The sequence below is a fragment of the Gossypium hirsutum genome, chromosome D02 (assembly GCF_007990345.1).
Source record: "Gossypium hirsutum isolate 1008001.06 chromosome D02, Gossypium_hirsutum_v2.1, whole genome shotgun sequence".
In the NCBI taxonomy this organism is placed as follows: Eukaryota; Viridiplantae; Streptophyta; class Magnoliopsida; order Malvales; family Malvaceae; genus Gossypium; species Gossypium hirsutum.
Genome location: NC_053438.1, coordinates 13,690,524 through 13,696,607, shown reverse-complemented (window position 1 = coordinate 13,696,607; position 6,084 = coordinate 13,690,524). Strand labels below are relative to the sequence as shown.

Genomic DNA, 6,084 nt, shown 5'->3' with positions numbered 1-6,084 from the left:
ATAATTTTTTTCTCGTCAAATTTGTGGTCCCGAAACCACTATTCTGACTAGCCCCAAATTCGGGCTGTTACAAGTAATTTATATTTTTATAATTTTTAAAAAATTAAATTAAATTTTTAGCATCTTAAGGTCAAAATATAATTTTACCATTATTAATTTAAAATTTTATAAATTATAAAGTATTAAATTAAAATTTTACCGACCGTAATTATCAATACAATTGTCGAAACCTTTTTTTTAAAACAAAAATTTAGTTGTCGACTTTAAAACAAAAATTAGAGTCGCCACCGATCTTTTATTGAGGTGTGATCGGTTCACCTTGAAAAAGATTTTAGGTCTCCGAATTTTGAAAAGTTAGGTTCGGGAGTCGGTTACGCACGAGGAAGGGTTAGCACCCTCGCAACGCCCAAAATCGGTACCAAATTGATTATTTAATTTCTTTGTGTCAAAAGTTTGAAAAGATTTTAAAACATGATTCTTGTATTTAAAAACTCGTATAAATCAAATTAAAACCCTCTTATTTAGGGAATATTCGATTGTTTAAGTCAGATGAAGAAATCGAGACTCAATACGTTAGAGTACAATTTCTCAAAATTCCCAAACTTTGAATATTACCTTTTTTATAAGAGAATTTGCATATCAAGAAAACAATATGTCATACCCAATACATTAGGACACAACATGTTGAATTCCCGAAAATGATTTTTATTTATGCGTTTTGAAAAAATATTCTCAATTATTTAGGATTAACAAGGAAAATTGGAACCCAATATGTTAGGGCTCAATCTTCTCGAAAATCCCAAATATCTAATACTACATTTTGAACAAAAATGGTTTTAATGCTTTAATGAAATCAAACATATTTTCCTTTTAAAAAAAGACAAAATGTTAATATACAACATGAAACAAATACTTTAATATAAATTATATATGTATTTACAAAATATGTATATATATATGTAACAGCCCGATTTTGATCCTAATCGGAACGGTGATTTCGGGACCACGAATCAGAGTTAGAAAAATATTTTAAAATTAGTTTCTGTGTTTATTATGTATGAATTTACTTGTGTGAAAATTTTGTGCTTTAATTTTGTCATTTGAGTGTCCGATTAAATAAAAGGATTAAATCGCGTAAAATAAAAATTTAGTGGTTATTTCTAAAAGGGCCGAATAGTGGTTGTTCTTTAAATATGGGGGTTTTATGTTGCAATTTGACCATTGAAAAGATACTGGACAGCATTGTGTTTATAATATATAGTTTTTATATTATTTATAAAGGTTATAATAATAATTTATATATTATAATGTTATTATAATAAAAACAAAACATAAGAAAGTGGCCATTTTCATTATATTTGTGCCGAATGAAAAGAGAAAGAAAATAAGAAAACCAAGCTAGGTATTCGGCCCTTGTTCAAGCAAATTAAGGTATGTTTCGGTTTCAGTTTTTGATGATTTTTATGTTTTTGAGATCGTTGCTTCGAATACTACTCGACCCATGCTTTGATTTTTGATTTTGATGAATATTTTGAGTTATGCCATTGATGAATAATTGTGTTTTGTGATGTTTGATGATGAATTATTGAAGATATGTTTTGGGTTAGTATGTTTTGTATTGGAAATTTTGATGAATTTGAGTAATTAGAGCTAAATTGAAAAAATAATAAATTGAGGGACTAAAATGTAAAATAAATGAATTTTGTGAGCTTGCATAGGCATAATGAATATTCGGCCAAAGCTTGGTATGTGTAAATTTTGTATGTTTTGTGTTTTATGCAAATTGGACTAAATTGTAAAAAGTATAAAATGTCAGGGGTAAAATAGTAATTTTCTCATTTATGTGTTTTTAGATTAAATTGAATGAAATTATGTTTAAATGAGCTTAATTTGAAATTGTATAGATCAAGAACAAAAGAAATCAGACTTGGATCTGGGGAAAAAAATAGTAGTTGAATAGTCGTTTTATATACCCGTCGATATCCGAGGTAAGTCTATAAGCATCTATATATACTGTTTATTTTAATTAAATATGAATTTTATATGCTGAAAGGAAATATGTGAAATTATACATGTGTTAATCAAATGAAAATAAGCTTGGAAGCTATGTTTATGAATTCGTTTCGACAGAGTTACGACGTCCGAAAGGCCTGTACGAACCTTAGGAATAGCTAGGATACATATGTCATGACATAGGATTTTCGATATGTGTTCTCGTGTAAGACCACGTCTGGGATGATGTCATCGATATATGTGATTACGTATAAGACCATGTCTAGGACATTGGCATCGTATTTGATTCGTGTAAGACCCTGTCTGGGACAGTGGCATCGATATGAGCTAGCATGTAAGACCACGTCTGGGACGTTGGCATTGTTCGATATATGTGATTATTCGAGTATCCTATTAAATTCCGAATGGTTAAGCGGGCAATGATAAGTTGTGATTAAATGTGTAAAACGAGCTAAAATGATCAGGTATGAGTTACTTGACTACCTATTTAAAAATACGGTAAGTTGGCCAGTTGGTATGTGATATAAATTATATAAGTTACTAATGTGAACATATGTACATTGGTGAAGTATATTCGGCCATGTGTTATGTATATGCATATGATGTTATATTTTGGTTCAAATTTATATGTATATGTGTGTAAATATATATTCGAATATATAATGATATTATGTCTTTGAATTGAATGACACTTTGAATATATATACATGTACATTCGGTTAAGATAAGATTTATTTAAGAAAACACATGTTTTATATGAAACGTTAAGCTTGAGGTTAAATGTGATTATGCTAGTATCATTTAATTTGGTTAAAAATGAGTTGATAATGTAGTTTATATTCGGTCAAAATAGATATGTAATAATAAGGTTAAAAATGAGAGTTGCACATGTGAATGACATTATATATATTCGGCCAAATGTTAAACTTATGTGTATTCGGTTAAATATGGATTTGATATATAGTATATGTTTGATAAATGTATTTTTCGATTATGGAAATGGATATGAATATTGAAAACATTATTTGATTTTGTTGTAACTAATTAAATGTTGTTAAGTTATTTAATTGCTCATGACTTACTAAGCTGTAATAGCTTACTCTGTGTGTTTTTTTTCCTATACTTTTTAGAGTTCCAAAGACTTACTCGGGTTGGAAGTCGTTGGAGTCGTCATCACACTATTCGGTTATCGTTTCGGTAAATTAAGGCTTTGAGTTTTTGGTTATGTGGCATGTATAGGCTAGTTTTAATTTAGTTGTTGTATATATATTTAGCCATGCAAAAATGGCTTGATCTAATGCAAATGATCCGAGTTTAAGTAATTTTGGTCATAGTAAAGGTGTGGGGTATGCTTAGTATATGAATTTGGTAAGACGTAATGATATATATATGGTTTATAATTATTTTATTTTGGTAAGCATGATATGGATGATGGATGTGTTATGGTTGTGGTTTATTAATGATGCTAATGATAGTGATTTTCGGTATTGTATTAGCTTAATTTGTAAGTATGAATTATGGTTTAATTTGTGTGATGAAATGGTATTGAGATTTGGCTTGATTAAATAGGTAAAATACGATATATATTGAAGATGAAATAATGGTTATTTCGATTTATGTGATGTAAATATAGGTGATGGTCATAATCTAGTTTGTGATTCGGCATTGGTGATCAAATCATGTAGTTAAGTATTTAGTTATATGTTAATTTTGAATTTGGTTGTATTCATTATGTATGGACTATGTTATGCTATGAATATTTGATAAATTGAAATGATTAATTTTAGTAAATTTGTAATGGCATGAGTACATTAGTGAAATGGATTGAAAATGGAAATTGATATATTATTATATATATTTGATTGATGAAATGTAAACAAATATATATGTCTTTGATAAGTTAATTTGAATGACCGGATATATATAATAAATTGATTTGGGTGTGTATATGAAATTTTGACATGATTTATACTGTATGGAATTGACACGTTTTGAATCGGCTAAAGTACTTAAAAAATGGCTAATGTTAGTCAAGTGAGTAAAGTATGAATTGGTTTTGCATGTATTTTAGGCTTAATAATTAGCATGTGAATTGGGTATAAATTGTATAGTTAGTTTGCTAGCTGAATAGAAGATAAGAAGAATGGCAAAGCATACAAATGTTTTGTACTTAAATGGGAAGTTAGGCATGTATGTCTTATTAGTTGAGTTTAAAAAAAAATGGTGTATATTTTATAAGGTTAAATGCATTTGTCGCTAAGATGTTTATATGCTAAACTTGACTATTTGGTGAAATTGATTATGCTGCATTTTCTAATGGACAATAAGCCGAGCAATATGGATTGTTTGGTTTTATGCACATGAATAGAAATATGAATTAATATGTTTGATATTCAGTTTAAGAAGTAAAAAAAAATGCTTGGATGTCTTAATGTATGCGTATGGAATTTGTAATGTGATAAGTCATCTTATAATTTGATTTTTGAATGATATGAGTAAGAAGTATATATGTTTCGAATGGTAGGATTTTAAAGCATGTGTAATATGACTATTTTGAGCCGTGTTTTTTTTATGGTAATGCCTTGTAACCCTATTTCGGCGACAGATATGAGTTATGAGTGTTATAATATAAGTATGATATATAAGTAAATTTTGAAAATATGTATATACATATATTAAAATACGTATATATAGGTATACATATATATATAAAATGAATGAAATATATATTTATAATATTTTAAAAAAAATACTCATATATATAACATAGAAGATGCATGTATACTTGTATTGTAAAAATATAACGTAAAAGATAAATATGTTTGTGTATATGTATTATAAAATGTAAATAGATATATATGTATATGAAAATTATGAAAATAAAATATAAAAATATATATATGTATAAAAATATATACATGTATTTATAAAAGTCTAAAAATATATACATATATTTAAAAAAAATATGCATATATATGTTATAAAAAATATATACGTGCGTATATGTATAGAAATAATAATGATAATAATAAAAATAATAATAAATAATACAATACTAATAATGCAATATAACAGTATTGATGATATTAAAATATAAAAAAAATCTAAAATGACAAACTAAGGATTAAAATTAAAATAAAAGAAAATTCAGGGGCAAATCTGAAACAAACAAAACGCAAATGGATCAATTAGAACGCGCAATTAACAGTGGAGGACCAAAAGAGAAATTAATCCCCTTCTCCAAAACACTGTGCAGCAACGTGGACTGATTTGAAATAAAAATAAAATGTGTAGCAAAACTTAAAAGAAATAAGACATTTAATTTAAACACACAGAAAAAACAGGGGGACCAATTGCGCAAATATCCCCGCTAGCGAAAACACGCGGGTCACCTAGGCGGGTCGGGTTACACACGCAGGTATAAGCCTATACGGAGCCGTTTTGGCCACTAGAATCAAATTTTTTATAAAACCAATTTTTTTTTTTTGAAATTTTCATTTTCTGTTACTCTTCAAAAGCAAATCAACCCTAGCCTCCTCTGCTAGGGTTTCAAATCCCTTTGGCCGCCGCTGCCAGTCCTCATTCGTCACCGACGCAATCCCACTGCAAACAGTGGTCAAGGCTGCATGATGCTTGGCTTACAATGGTAAAGCCTCCTCTACTTTTTCCTTTCTTTTTGCGCACAAAACAGAGAATCAAAGAAAAAATGGAAAATAAAACACAAAGAAAATCACCTTTCAAAAAATTTCTTATTTGCTCCAATTTCTTATTTTTATATATTTTCTCAATAATCTTCTGATACAAAAACGTAACCCCTCTCCTCTCGATTTATTCTTTTTTCTCTTAATTTTCGTAACCCCTTTACAAAAAAATAATTGGCTTTATATAGCCAAATCTTTACAGAGAAAGCAAAATAATAATATTTTTACAATTTTTGTTATATTTTTGGTCATTCTAGTGCTGTTCGTGGTCCGTTTGCAGGGAAAATGTGCATGGTGGGTGCAGGGCGACATGCGCAACGTGCGGGGCAACGTTGAGGCGGTTACTGAGGGGGTGGTTACTGCGGCGCCA

General features: G+C 28.7%; 1 long non-coding RNA gene across 1 annotated transcript; it reads left to right on the top strand.

Annotated features, from left to right (window-relative positions):
- Positions 1-1,335: 1,335 nt before the first annotated feature.
- LOC107908335 (uncharacterized) lies at positions 1,336-3,430 on the top strand. Its single transcript, XR_001686982.2, has 3 exons — positions 1,336-1,431; positions 1,905-1,988; positions 3,144-3,430. It is a non-coding gene; the product is annotated as an uncharacterized lncRNA (long non-coding RNA).
- Positions 3,431-6,084: the final 2,654 nt, after the last annotated feature.